Raw genomic sequence first — 15735 nt, forward strand, 5'->3', positions numbered from 1 at the left:
CATTTGACAGGTACACAGGCAAATTTAGTGGCAAGAAAATAGCCATAGCCTCAAATGTATTGTAGCTTCTGATCAGAGCCACTTGAAATAGCCTGTTCAGTTAAAAGAGGCCAGCCTTCGAGTGTTGGCTTCTGAGTTCCTGGCTTGAGAAAGGTTGAGTAGAATCTAGGTCATTGCTTCTGTGTAGCTGTTATAAGGCATTATAGAACTCATGAATCCAATTAGAGTAAAGCAATAGGATTTAAAACAAGTAGGAATAATCTACCTTCAGGGTTAGAGCATGCAACATTTCCTTTGTTCTCCCAAGATGATTTGGCATTTTATAGATTACAGGTCTGTGATGATGCTGAATATCATTTGAACTTATCTAGTTATCCAACACTTTTAGAAGACATGGGGAGGAGATAGCCTTTTACTCACCCCTGTGAAGCATTCCCAGTACTCATGCGGCCATTCTGTTTTTCACTTTCAGTATTGTATTCAATAAATTACATGAGGTATTCAACACTTTGTCATAAAACAGGTTTTGTGTTGGATGATTTTGCCTAACTGTGGGCTAATGTAAGCATTCTGAGCATACTTAAGGTGGGCTAGGCTAAGCTGTAATGTTCATTAGGTGAAGTGTATTACATGCATTTTTAGCTTATGATATTTTCAACTTATGATGGGTTTAATGGGATGTAAGTTGAGAAGCATCTGTATGTGTTTTTCAAATCCAGAGGGAGAAGATGTGAATGCAATCTGGCAAGTGCAGGCCATGATTACTAGCTGTACATATTAAAAACATTGAATAAGTTCCCATTTCTTTTGAGTACAGCAAGCCATAAAGAGGGAGAAGGGCGCCCCCTCTGCTTCCCTAACAGGGTTTCTCCCTAGGGTTTTGTTTTTGAGTAACTTCAGCAACAGAGAAGCTCCTTGCTGCAAAGCCTGGTGAGCTCCTGGGGAGGACGTTTGCTCCCTGCTTTCAAGTCGGCATGACATAACCAGCTGAATGGTGGCAGAGTCTCCACTCACCCCTGGACCTGGGCTCTGCCCTTGAAGTGTCCCCTTTGGGAAGTGCTACTAAGAGCTATTCAACCACTGGGGTGAAGGTGGGCGCTTGGAAAAATATGTCACAATCTAAGCATCGAAGGAGGAGCTTGGTGCTTAAAACAAAATTGAAGTATAACCAATCAGCAGTTGTTGACTGTCAGGACCCTGGAGTTAGATGTGTATTTCTGTCCCATGCTAAAAGTAGATATCACCATTAGGGGAAGGCGAAGAGTCTGTAGGCAGTCTGCTTGTGATAGATCAAAGCAAGGAGCATCTCTCCATCAGAAAACAGCTTTATGGAGCAGACGGTTTTAGGGTTCTTACTCTTTGAAGATTGTGTGGGAAGACTGACTTTCTGCAATACTGCAGGCTGGAGGTGGAGGTATCACACAGGGACATCTGGGCATCAGAACAGCTTTGTCTGCTCTGACAAGGATAAAGCCTTGGCTGATGCCAAATTTGGTTTAAGAACTGGGAGGACCTGAGGTTCCTATGCATCCCCGAAATGGAAGTACACAGATTGCTACTGTCATGGCAATGTGAGCCTGAGCATAAATGGACAAGAATTCTGCTTTTTCCCCAAATCTGGCAGAAGGAGAAGCTGGGGTAGAGTGTCTGCCCTTGCTTCTGGTCCAGGAATTCTCCTTGTTGCCTCCTCTGGATTCCTGCCTACTTTAGCTGTGCCTGTGTGGCCTTCCTCTCACCATTTGTAATGCTGCAAATCATTTCTCCATTATAACCTTGTTCATTGTAAGATGGTGGGTGGGAGGGTAAGTTAGACCAAATATGGCAACTAAGTCTACTCAATTTTCTGAAATTTGAGTTCAACCAAGGTGTTATATAATGGCTAAACTGTAAATGAACCACCTTAAAAAAGATCTAATGAGTTAATTTGAGTCAGAATTAAGGTAGTACTGTTTTTAACTTTTTATTTTGACATAATTTCAGACTGAAGAGCAAAGTTGCAAGAATAGTACAAAGTTTTTTCAGATGCCTTTAATCCAGAGTCCCCCAGTGTTAACATTTTACCGCTTTTGTTTTCTCTCTCTTGCTTTTTCTGTCTATATTTTTTGACAAATTAAGAAAAAGTTGCAGGCAGATGGTTCTTTACTTGTGAATTCCTCACGATGTATTTCCTAAAAATAAGAACATTCTCTTACACAACCACAGTACAATCAAAGTTATAAAATTAATATTAATGCAATACAATCAGTTGATCTGTAAACCTTACTCAGATTTTGCCAATTGTTCTAATAATGTCCTTTAGAGTGTGTGTTGCATTCACTTTTCATATCCCTTTAGCCCTCTCTGCTCTGGAACAGTTTACTAGTCTTCCTTCAAAGTAATACCTATTTACAAGCATCTAGAGTAAAGGAAAGAATCAAAATATTACTGAGGCCACCAGCTTTCCCTTAATCTTTGTAATAGAATTACACACTAACAGAATTTTTACTTGTGTACATGGTCACCCTCTTAAAGACTTCATTTGCAAGATGTGTCCATCACATTTCTCTGGATATGACCATGGGGCTAAAATCTTGGGCAGTAAGAAGTGAGTAGAAGTAATGTGTACAACTTCTAGATCAAGTCCTTATAGGCAAAGAATGTGTTTTTCCTTTCTCCTATTTTTCATTTTTGCAGTATGGTGTAGGATGTGCTGGTGGAAGCAGGAGTGCTCCTTGGAAAGGAGAATGATCAACAAGATATCTCTGATAATTGTGAAGGAATCCTAGCAGCCCTTGGCAGTCTTACCTAATCACCCCCACTCCTCTCAGTCTTCTCTAAAATTTAAGGTCTTAAAACAAAACAAAACAAAACAAAACAAAACAAAACAAAACAAAACATAACTACCATGCCATTATCCCATTTAAGACAATAAAGTTATTATTTAATATTATCAAATATTCATACCTTGTTTTCTTATTATTTACTTTTAAAAATTATATTTAATTTATTTAATTTTATTTCTGAGAAGACAGAGTCTCGCTCTGCCACCTAGGCTGGAGTGCAATGGGGCATGATCATGGCTCACTGCTGCCTCAACCTCCTGGGCTCAAGCAATCCTCCCACCTCAGCCTCCCAAGTAGCTGGGACTGCAGGTGCGTGCCACCACGCCCGGCTAATTATTGTATTTATTGTAAAGACGGGAACTGGTCTCCAACCCCTGTGCTCAAACGATCCGCCTGCCTTGGCCTCTCAAAGTGTTGGGGTTCCAGTGTGAGCCACCATGCCTGGCTCTTTGTTTTTTTAAATGAGGAAAAAAAAATTCTATCTTATATGCGTCATTATGATTTTGGGTTTCTTTCTTACAGCAGCTGTACCAGTAACCTGACCAATGCAATTGTGTAAGCCACCATTTAAGAAATTGTTCAAATCTCTGGAAGTATTTTTGCAAAAGGAGAAAGAGAACACCAAATTTTACAGTATAATGATATAACAATGAGGTGAAGTCATGTAAAAATTTTATATTGCTAATTTTATCAAGACTGAAAAATTTTGCCTCCTTTAGGCTTTTAATTAGCTTTTAAAAATCATTACATTTTTCTCATTTGCATTAATGTCAAAGTGTTATTTTTTGTGAAATTACAAGGCAGTTTTTGTTATGCAAATTTAAAGTCTCCTTAGAGGAATTTTTGCTTTAAAGATCTGCCCCTGCAATTTTAGTATATTGGCATCAGGGGGCAGTGGAGTTGTGTATGTTCTGAGCAGTCTAGCCTGCAGTTCCACTGATGACATTAGTGTGAGTCCCTAAGCTAAACACTGGACAAAAATATGATATGCTTACTTAAAAAAAATGTGATACAAACTGAAGAAAATTGGCCTTATGGAAAATACAAACAAATCATATATTTTTCATGTGTTCTTTAGCATAATGAAGCCAAAACATGATCTTAATGTTAAACTAGCAAAAAGACTTTATTTCCCACTTTCTCCTAGAACCAATTCTCCTAGAACCATTCTCATTAACATCCCTTTTTCTTGATTGCATTTTTCAAGTAAGGGAGTTCTCTCTCTCTTGTAATCTAGACACGGTTAGTCTTTCTGGTTATCTAAAATGTCCTGAATTTAAACTTTTCTCTTTAGCTTCTTGCAAAAATTATTCTCTTATTCCTAAAATATTGAAGGAAAAGATTGTAAATGGTAGCTCTTTATTAAGATCTGTGTTTATCACTGGTTATACTACATATAGTATTTTGCCCCTCAGAATTCTTTCAAAATTTTCCCCTCATATAAGTTAACAGAGTTTGGAAACCTATTGGACCTAATCTGCATACAATCGTTTTTTACTTTATTAACAGTCTTGTTTAGCATCTGGGTTACCAAAGGTAACACCACAAAGAAGACAGAAATTGGAAGTAAAGGGAACAATATTTGAATTAGTTTTTGTTACTTTCATAAAGATAAATCATCTCATGTGATTTGCTTTTTACCACCAATGGGGGCTACAGGAGAGAATGAGAAGGGAATTTTCTGCATTTCCCAGTGAAGCTACAAAGAAGCCAGGAACACTTTGGTTCTGAAGCCGGGTGGGGGATAAGTCTGATGAAACTATGTTGCTTGATCTGTTTCCTGTGACTATGTCGCTGTGTATGGCATTTAGGGGCATTTCCTCCTTGATGCATTTTATTTGGAATTACCAGTGTCATTTGAACTAGAAATAACCATTATAAATGTTAGGTACACAATTTATGATTTGCTGTTTTGAAATCATTGCATAAATTAGAAAATAAAATCTGTAGCTCTTTGTCCTACCCAGGGGCAAATATGTCCCTGGAAAGTTGCTTCCTGTTACAGGTAGATTTGGACCTAGAGTCCTGTCTAGCTCAGCGTGACCTGGATGTGAGACATAGAGTCAAAGGAGATCATTTTGGAGCTTTAAAATTTGACTTCTCCACTGGATTTTGGACTTGCATGGGCCCTGTAACCACTTTGTTTTGGCCACTTTCTCCCATTTGGAATGGCTGTATTTACCCAATACCTGTACCCCCATTGTATCTAGGAAGTAACTAGCTTGCTTTTGATTTTACAGGCTCATAGGTGGAAGGGACTTGCCTTGTCTCAGATGCGACTTTGGACTGTGGACTTTTAGGTTAATGCTGAAATGAGTTAAGACTCTGGGGGACTGTTGGGAAGGCATGATTGCTTTTGAAATGTGAGGACATGAGATTTGGAGGGGCCAGGGGTAGAATGATATGGTTTGGTTCTGTGTCCCCACCCAAATTTCTTCTTGAATTGTACTCCCATAATTCACACATGTTGTGGGAGGGACCCAGTGAGAGATAATTTGAATCATGGGGGCGGTTTCCCCATACTGTTCTCGTGGTAGTAAATAAGTCTCATGAGATATGATGAGTTTATCAGGGGTTTCCGCTTTTGCATCTTCCTCATTTTCTCTTGCCACCACCATGTAAGAAGTGCCTTTCGCCCCCTGCCATGATTCTGAGGCTTCCCCAGCCATGTGGAACTGTAAGTCTAATTAAACCTCTTTTTCTTCCCAGTTTTGGGTATGTCTTTATCAGCAGTGGACTAATACACACACACACGTATATATGTATCAATGTAATTTGTAGCTTTATTTATATCAAGGAAATACATAAAAAATTTGACCCAAAATAAAATGAGCTATTTATTCATGAAATATTTATTGAGCACTTACTATACATCTGATGCTGTATTAAGTGATATGACATCAAAGATTTTAAAAATAAGATTTCTACTTCCATGGGGCTCGTGGTCTCTTCCATGTAACACATACTTAAAGGGGTATAGAGTAGATTAATGAGAGACTTGAAATATTATTGAGGCTGTCAGTTTTCATTTAATTCTCATTTTTTAAAGGTATGAACCACTGAGCTACGTAACACATGCTTAGTCTTTGTTAGAGCTTCTCTTTAATAAAAAGAAGAATTAAGGGAAAACTTCTTAAGTCTGGGACTGAGATTCAGCTACAATGTGACTCAGACCCTAAAATGGGCAACTTTCTGGAAATAGCAAATCCACTTATAATAGGAAGCAGTTTTCCAGTGACATTTTTTGCCCCTGGGGAGGACAAATTTTGCAAGATTTCCCTACTTTGTTCCCCCCTCCCCACCCAAATTATTTTCCATATATTAAAACATTCGGACCTCACAACAATGTGAGGCAGTAATGTTTCTATCCTCATTTTGTATATGAGAAAACTGGCATACAGTATGTATTAATAACTTATCCCAAGGTCACGTAGCCAGTAAGTGCTAGCCAGGATCTAGACACAGACAGCTGGACTCCAGGATCTGTGCTTTTAACCACTTCTCTATATATTGATGGTCTTGAGTAAGAGGAGAGGGATGGGCTATCTATGACAAAAAACATATCCCTCATTTTGGAATTTCACTGCAATGCATCTAACATGAATTGAGAAATCAACATGACCCGGCAGTGGTTTAGGCACCAGGAACTCAGAGTCCTCAAGAACTTACCATGGAGTAGGGGAGATAGACATATCTACAAATAGCTATAGTGAAAGGCAGAAAGCAATCAGTGCCCTAAGAAGCTGATGCCTGGTCAGCACAAAGGAGGAAGGAAAGATATTTCTTCATGATTTTAGTGATTAGAAAATCTCACCTAGAGATAATTGTTGGTTTGGGTTCTGCTTGTTTTGGATAGAACTTTTGTTGCCCTTTTTATTCGGAATGGGCAATTCTTGGTTTTATTCCTGTTGGATGAGTTTTTTTTTTTTTTTTCCCACCTATTATTTGGGAGTACTACCTATCAACAATCAGGAAATTTATAGATTTGTGCTTAAGCTGACACTTCTGTCTTCAGTCTGATGGTAACGTTATTCAGCAATCTTCTTTCAGCTCAGAGAGTTTCAGGGCACTCACCTAATTGCTGGGTGATTGTAAACTGGTTGATATTATCCATTGCTTAGCTCTTTTTGGGTGGAGGGAGCACCTTTCAACTGGAGGCCCCAGACCTACCCCGGGACCAGGCACTCACATAATAGGCACTCAGAAGTAAATGTTCATGGAATGAATGAAATGCAAACAATTCACCCTGAGAATGAGGACCCCTCCCTATCTATTTATCATATTGCCTAGTCCAATACACTTCTGACATCCTACCCTTTTAATGAGGACAGAAGCGGTTCATTAAATAAATTAACCATTAAGTTGAGAACATGAATGTCAATATAGACACAGGTTGTTAATTTGCTGATCATTGATGCGTCCAGTGCCCAAAGGACCTGAGACCTTGCACGTATTGAAACAGCAGGGGATTGGCACATGGCTGAGACAGACTGGGCCAATGTGGAGCTCACACAATTCCACAGAATCATCCAAAATGAAATTCCCTTCCCCCTTGAAAAATGGATGCTCCTTGGCATCAAACTTTGAAACTATCTGTGATTAGGCCCTTCCGTTCCCCTTTGACTGTTTTATTTCCATTTTAAAATAGATTGTACTATTTCTTACTTGTAATTTGGCCTAATGTTGCCTTGAAATAAGAGGGCAATAAAGAAAAGGAGAAGAAATCTTTGATCGTCTGTCATACTGTGGAAAATCTGACAGTGACTTCAATTCACAGATGAGACCCCAGAGAATTTCCTAGCCTGATCTTCCCCCAGTCCTCTGTCTAATTGAGTGGAGGAAAACAGCCTTCACTGGGACCTTGGATGGCTGCCGAATGAAGCCATCGCGTTTCAGTGAGGCTCAAATCTCTGCCATGCTCCGGGCTTTTTTTGCATGCTGCTCTTGCCGGCTGCTGAAGCATAGCAGTCCAAGGATGATGGCATTAGTGAGGTGCGGTGAAAAAAGCACTGGAATGGAACACGGGAGAGTTGAGTTCCTGCCGGCTCTGCTGCAACCATCCTTGGGAGCTTGCAGGTGCTCGTTGCTCTTTCTGGCCCTCAGTTTCCATATTCATACATGCTTGGATCAGAGACTCCAGGGTCTCTTTCAATTCTGACATTTGGTGAGTCTTTCTTGCCATGGAGAAAATAGAAAGGAGCTTAAACTGGATGGGTTTGAAAGATCCTTGCTTTGCACATATAAAGTTGGTATCCTAGAAATGGAATTTTTACAGTGTCTTTGGTAAATGTGAAGACAGGTGAGGCCAGAGGGCAGGATAGACTATGAGGATGGTTTTGGAAATGCATCTGCAAAACCTTCATTCTTCCCTCCCCCTCCCATGCCTGCCCATTCCCTACAAAACTACTAAAGGGATCATATCTGCTAAAATATGAATTCAGTTGCATATTTTTTCTTCTGAACTGTAAGTGCAACAAGGGCAGGGACCACATCTATCTTGTCCACTGAGGTATCCCTAGTGCTATGCCAGTATAAGGTCTTGCTCAGGGGGATGCTCCATTAATATTTGTTGAATGAGTGAATGCACGCATGCTTACAGCTTTTCAATGGTTAACCATAGATTTTAATTTCCAAGTTGAAACTCAATACTTTTATCCATAAATACCTTTGTGATTTTGCCCTAGTGACCTCTTTATATCCTCATTTTCTACAAGCCTCCTGAATGTATTCTTCCCTCCAACTATCCTGCATTATCTGCAATTCTCCTAGCTTGTCATGATGTTTTGCACTCTGTGTCATTGTGCGTGTTGCATTTTCCAGGAATATTTTTCTTCTAGTTTTCCTTCTGGTTCACTAGTTCATCAAAACTCACAACTCTCCACTACTCCTGAAAGCCTTTTTTTTTTTTTTTTTTTTTTGTAGAGACAGAGTCTTGCTCCGTTGCCCAGGCTGCAGTGCAATGGCATGATCTCTGCTCACTGCAACCTCTGGCTCCTGGGTTTGAGCAATTTTCCTGCCTCAGCCTCCTCAGCACCTGTAGCACACTGCCATGCCCAGCTAATTTCTTTTGTATTTTAGTAGAGATGGGGTTTCACCGTGTTGCCCAGGCTGGTCTCGAATTCCTGAGCTCAGGCAATCCGCTTGCCTCGGCCTCCCAAAGTGCTAGGATTACAGGTGTGAGCCACTGCACCTGGCCTTGAAAGGCTTTTTTGACTCCTCCTTCTTGATTACAATGTAATTGTCTCTTCACTAGTCTCCCGTGGCATCTGATGCACACCTCCACCTGAATAACATTCTGCTCTGCAGCTCTCACAGTGTCTGGCACACTAAATATAGTAGATACTCAATTAATGTTTGTTCAATGAATGCTTCAAGGAGTTAAGCTCTGAGCCCCTATTTCAGACTTAAAGCGCTTCCACGTTTTCTCCTCTTCTTCCATGTGGAAAGTCCCAGAGTCTGTCTGCTTCCTTCTCTTGGGATTCTTCTACCCCTAGAACCTTGGCTACAGAGAAGAAGTCCATTTTTTTCTGTTCAGTCCTGGCCGTTGTCCTAGTGAAAGTTCACAGGCTCTTTTTGTTTATGTGTTGATTACTTCATGGAAATAGGAGATAATAAAAATAACGAGCTGGTCCTGGTAGTTACAGAGTTATCACAGTGGCTATTTCTCATTGCCCTCTCTACCCAATTCTGATCATCTTTCCCTTAGTTTGATCCTACTTTTAGATATCTTATAAAATTCTTCCTTCATAATCCATCTCTCGTAGGCCTGAGGATATGGTTGAGGCAGAATATTAATTATCTATTGTTACACAACAACTCATCCATTTAAAATAGCAAACGTCTATTATTTCACACAGTGTCTGAGGGACATTAATCCAAAAGTGATGCAGTGGGGTAGGTTTTGACTCAGGGTGTCTTGTGTGCTGCCATGTTGTTGGCTGGGCCTGTAGTCTCATCTAAAGGCTCAACTGAGGGAGGATCCTCTTCTAGTTAATTCGCATGGTTGTTGGCAGGCCTCAGTTTTTGCAGGCTCCTGGCTGTTGGCTGGGGGCCTCCCATCAGCCCCTCAGCATGTGGGCCTTTCCATAGGTCAGTTTACAACATGGAAACTCAGAAGTCTCATATCACTACTTTTGCCATATGCTATTGGTCACATAGACTCAGCCCTGGAGCAGTGTGGGAGGGACTACACAAAAGTGTGACTATCAGGAGGGTGGAGCACGCTTCTTGAAGGCTGATGATCGCAGGCAGAATTAGGGCCTTTCATCTCAAGCAGAAAATAGCATTTTAAGAGATTCCCACCTAGATGATGCCCAGTTTGGGTGGTCTCTGGTGTATTTGGGGATAATTTTCTCTTTTTCTTCTTTTGTTGTGGTCTATAGATTTGTGTCCCCCCCAAATTCATATGTTGACACCTACTCCAGTGCAATAGTATTAAGAAATGGGGCATGTAGAAGGTGATTAGGTCATGAGTGCAGAATCCTCATGAATGGGCTGAGTGCCCTTATAAAGGAGGCTTCAGGGACCTTGTTTGCCCCTTCCACCATGTAAGCACAAAGTGAGAATATTCCTTCTATGAGAAATAGGCTTTCACTAGACACCAAATAGGGGAGAAACTTGGTTTTGAAGTCTGGCATTAAAGATCATAGCAAATGTTTATGATAGAGCATGGGTTTTTATTTCAATTTCTGCTAGGAAGTTCCCTGAATGTCTCGTTTTTCTAAGATGACACTGGTGCCTTGATCTTGGGCTTCCCAGCCTTTAGAACTATAAAAAGAACAAATTTTTGATGTTTACAAATTACCAAATCTAAGGTAGTTTGTTATAGCAGCCTAAATGGACTGACACATTTCCTTATCAATGTTATGGAGTTTTAATCCAAACACTTTTTACGATTCAGGTACATTATTTCAGCTGATGCTGCTTTTGACTATTTGGAACAAAGATGAGCATCCCATGTAGTTAGGAGTGTAGAATGCAATCTTGGCCTTAAGCCATCCTATTTCCTAGAGTCCAAATGGCAAATTAGAATCAACATTTCTAATTTTTGCTTTATAAGCATAGCATTATTTTCAGCACACTGAAGGTAGGTGTCAGGAGGGCAGAAAAGTGCCTAAGGCATGCTAAAATGATAGATTTTAAAAAATCACCTGCTTTGTGGTTACTTCTACTGCTTTATAAATTATACTTATGCGTTATTTGCATAAGTGATTTTCTAATTAGTTAGAATAGAAGTCCTCAAGGAAAGACAGCCAATGCTGTTGCTCCTCAGAACCTAGTAGATAAATTGACTTGACAGAAACATTTCCAAGGGAATATATTTTAGGGCCCAAGGGTCAGAACGTGGTGTCATGAAGTGGATCAGCACACCACCGCGTGAATTCTCCTGATACACACTGTTCTGCACCTTCACAGCTCGGTTGCTGGACAGTGGTCTCCAAAGTAACACTCGCAGGGTCCTAGGAACGGGGTACAATGGGGAGGGGCAGAGATGGTTACGGGTGGCCATGAACAAGGGAGGTTCCAGCCCTTCCTGTCTACCCTTTCTTCAAGTAGAGAAACTCTATAATTTTTTTTTGTTTTTAATATTGAACTTCATATAACCACAATTGCATTTTGAGAAGAGATTTAGCAGCTTCAAAAATAAAGCTAAGAACCTGTAGCCTGGGAGACTGTAACTGGAGCATCTCAGGAAGGCATCCCTGAGCACATGCAGCTCTCCTGGTAACCAACTGAGTGAGCAGAGAGATCAAATGAGTTGTTCCTCTTCAACATTTTCCTTTGGGGAAACCAATTTTTTTTTCCTAATGATGTTGCTTTTGTTCAATATGTTGTTAACTGATGAAATCCTATCAAAAGACTCAAGAAATTCTTCCTAATAACATCTCAATCTTCAGAGGGAGGATCTCACTGTCCTGAAGTCAATTGCAGCTGAGTCTGGTGTGGGGTTTCTCAATCGTGGTACTACTGACATTTTTGGCTGGATAATTCTTCATTGTGGAGGACTGTCCTGTGCACAGCAGCATCCTTGGCCTCTACCGCCAGATGCCAGTAGCACCTCACTTCCTAGCTGTGACAATCAAATATGTCTCCAGACACTGACTAATGTCCTCTGGTGGGGGCAAAATCACCCTCCCCTGACCTCTGCAGAGAAGCACTGGTCTGTTGAGTACAAAGAACTGCCAACACAACAATGCCATTTTTGGCCCTAAATCTGAGGTTGAGTATGATGCACTGCTCCAGCTTTTCATGTGGTTGGTTCAGAAACAGACTTTGAAGGAATTCTCCCAAGAGAAATGCCAAGAACTTTTGAACAAAGTCCTGGCATTGCTGGAGTAAGTGTTAAGTGTTTGGTCTCCTAAGATAACTTCTTGGAAGCTGGCAGGCTCGTTTGTTGTACCAGTCTAGTAGGTTTGTCGTAAACCAGGCCTGGTACATTACAGGTTTGTTTTGTTTCTCACCAAAGTGTCTTCCTTACCCAAGGAAAAACTAAAGAGGAGAAAAAGCACAGTGCAATTAATTTTGTTGTTTTAGTAAAATTTTGGTGGGAAAAATAAGAGAGAAACTTGGTTTTGAAGTCTGGCATTAAAGATCACAGCAAATGTTTGTGATAGAGTACAGGTTTCTACTCCAGTTTCCTTCTGGAAGTTTACTGGATATCTCATTCTTCTGAGCTATAAATGCAATCTCTTATTGTTATTTAATCACAAAAGATACTTTGTTTCCCTACCTGGCACTTGAATAAGTTTCCATTTTTCCCCTCTGCATGACTTCGGGTTAAGAACAACAAAAACAACAACAAAAGAAAAGCTTTATTTGAAGAGAATCTGTCTCTAATCAATCGCAGCTGTAACTTACGACACCACCAATTAAAAAGCCTGGGCTTCGGCTCTGCTCAAATGCAAAGGCCACGTGCTGACCTAGTGATCAGTCACCTTGGGAGCAGCAAGGGTCGAGGGGCATCTGTTTGTCATTTCCTGTCACAACAGTGCCATTTGCAGGAATGTCCAGGGAGCACACAAGGATGGTATGGGCATCCTTCATCAGACATCTCCTCTGATCGGTTTTTGGAGAGAGGCCCCAGGAAAGAAAGTGATTGCTTGGTGCTGAGCTGTGGGGCTCTGTTGCAGGAACAGCATGTGATCCAGGGGCTAGGCTATCCTTGGAGAAGCCCGTGTGTTTCCTCAGTGAAGATCAAAAGCAAGAACAGAGTCTACAGAAAAATACAGTTCAAGAGACCTATGGAGCCCCCAGTTGCCATGGTGTGAGGAATAGATGAACAGAAATCTAGAATTTGTGTAGGTTAGATGTTTCAGCAGAAAGAGCTATGTAAATATCTAGAGGAATAAATGAATTTATTTCCAGGTTACTTTTTTGTTATGGGCTAAGGTCTTCAAAGGATAGGGTTGATAATGAGATCTGCCTGATGTAGGAAACAGACTGAGATAATTGCTGTAAGCCACCAGAGCTTGGCACCTAATAAATGATAGATAAAATTATAAAAATAATGACCATCATTAGTATTAATAGCTCAGAGGCTATTACATATCCCTGTACATATCCAAAGTAAAGGGGAGAACAAGGTAAATATGGAGATGACTTAGATCTTCAAGCTAATTGTGTCTCAGTCACCTATTTTAGGCAAACTGTGAATGATCCAGATAATTCTCTCTGCCCTTGTATTAGTTTCTTGTGGCTGCTGTGACACATTACCACAAAGTAGGTGGCTTAAAACAACGGAAATTTATTCTCTCACAGTTTTGGAGTTGTGAGGTCTGAAATCAAGGTGTCAGTGGGGTTGCGTGCCCTCCATTCATCCCCAGAACAAATCCTGTCTCGGTGGCCTGTGTCTTCACTGGCAGAATAGAAGGCTGGGACCAGGGTGGTGATACCGGCAGGATGTCCTGACAACGGCATTCCCCTATGTTTGTTTATACTTAAAACAACTCTTCCTTGTGGTCCAGGAAGGGTGAATGGAGAGGCTCTGAGTGGAGATGACGTGGCTTGGTCACAGACTGCATGTAGGGTTGGAGGCCGAGAGTGGCCGATGATGACGGATTTCTTGCTTCGGAGACTGGTAGTGTTACTGACAGATGTGAGGAAGCCGGGAAGGTGACCCATGCTGAGTGGGCAGCTGGTGCATTTGCTTTTAAAGAGTAGATTCTGGCCTCATTAAAGCGTAGACAGCTCCTTCCTTCTCCATAGAGTCACCGCAACTTCATGTCACCAAGCCCAGTTCTACATTTCAGCTTTTCTCTTGCCTTGTCTGTGTGTGTGTGTTTTGGGGGAAGGGCAGGTAACATGTCAGCTTCACATCCCAGGATGTCAGTAGTCGGAAAATAAAAGCTCCCTGAGGCCTCTTTTTTTGATAGGTCTGCAGAACAATTTTTACCAACTATTTGTAAACGATGTGTGTCACTTCACATGATTTATTATTTTCCAAGGTAGGAAAATATGCAACTTCTTATGCTTAGTCAATAATTAGTTAATAATAAATTCCACCAAAGAACTTCTGTAATTTTCAAAGTACCAGATGTTTTGCTTCTCAAATATCTGTTTTTCCCAGTCGTTGACTGCTATTCGACCATTTAACTGGTTAATATGAGCACCAAGATAAATAAATGGAGACCTTTTAACCCACAGAGTTTGAGTGACAGCTTGGATTAAACCACCAGCCTCCCGCTATAAGAAAACACAAAGGCAACCCTTAACAAAGTTAGACACAGACGTGTTTTGAAGGTCGGGTAATTTATTTTTTTGAGAGAGAGGAAGGGTAAAGAATTAAATTTTATTAATTATATGTATATTTTTAGTCTCAGGAAGAAATATCCATTTAGTTTTGCAATACTAAGGAACTACACAGAATGACTCAAAGTATTATATATTACAGAACAGGTCTAGACATTGTAGGTTTTCTAAATTAAAGTTGTTTTTCTCTACCTCCTGGGTCTTCGTGTTCTGTCACAAAAATGTTTTTCACTACAGTGATTTTGTAACATTTCAGTACTTCTGATCAGATGTAAACACCTGAAAAAAATGTATAATGTTTTTGTTCCTTCAATATGATTTAGCCTTGAATTGGAAACACTGTCACATGAATTTATGGTTTGTACAACCCAGAAAATGAAATACTAAAATATCTTGTGGTTTTGCAAACTGCAATTCAAACATGCACACATGCCCAGGCACACACATGTATGCACACACGTATATATACATTATATATATATATATATATATATATATATATATATATATAATCACACACGTATGCACATACACAATATCTGAGAAGAAACTGTCCAGTCGGAAGACTGAAGGGTAGAAGTAGGATCAAAACAGCAGGCAACCTGGAGAAAGCTCCCAGAGACAGGTTGCCTCATCAGTAAAACACTTTCTTGTCACTTCCTCAGCTCAATATTGAATTGCACCAGCATTCTCATGAGATTGTATATTAATTTAATAGACATTTCTGTTGGAAATATTTCTCCCCCAGTCATGCAGATTTTATTTCTCTTTGCCTTATCATTCCTCCTTTCCCAAAGTGAGTCATTAGAAACGTAGGATGTGATCCCACACTTGGTTGCGTTGAAGTGTAAGTCATTACTAGATATTAAAGGTTCTTAGTCCTGAAAGGAGATCCTCTTTCCAGGTGGGGAAGAGGAGGGATGGGTCAAAATCTGGGGGTGTGTCTGGTGTGTCTGTTTACACGCTGGCACTCCCTCAACAGGGAAAATCACTCAGGAGCCCAATTAAGGGGCAGGTCTGCTGGGCAGTTGCTCAGAAGTGTTAAGACGTCACTGGAAAATTGGAAACAGCCTGTCAATTCATTCAGCTTGTTACACTTAACCAGAGAAGTAGGCAGTACCACCAAATGGAACTTCAAAAATGAAACACTCCTTTCCAATGCCTT

At 40.5% G+C, this 15735-nt stretch overlaps 1 long non-coding RNA gene across 1 annotated transcript in view; it reads left to right on the forward strand.

Annotated features, from left to right (window-relative positions):
• The window catches only part of LOC129532166 (uncharacterized), a 266092-nt gene that overhangs the window by 102592 nt on the left and 147765 nt on the right, over nucleotides 1-15735 (forward strand). The window lies entirely within an intron of this gene.

Source organism: Gorilla gorilla, chromosome 11 (assembly GCF_029281585.2).
Source record: "Gorilla gorilla gorilla isolate KB3781 chromosome 11, NHGRI_mGorGor1-v2.1_pri, whole genome shotgun sequence".
In the NCBI taxonomy this organism is placed as follows: Eukaryota; Metazoa; Chordata; class Mammalia; order Primates; family Hominidae; genus Gorilla; species Gorilla gorilla.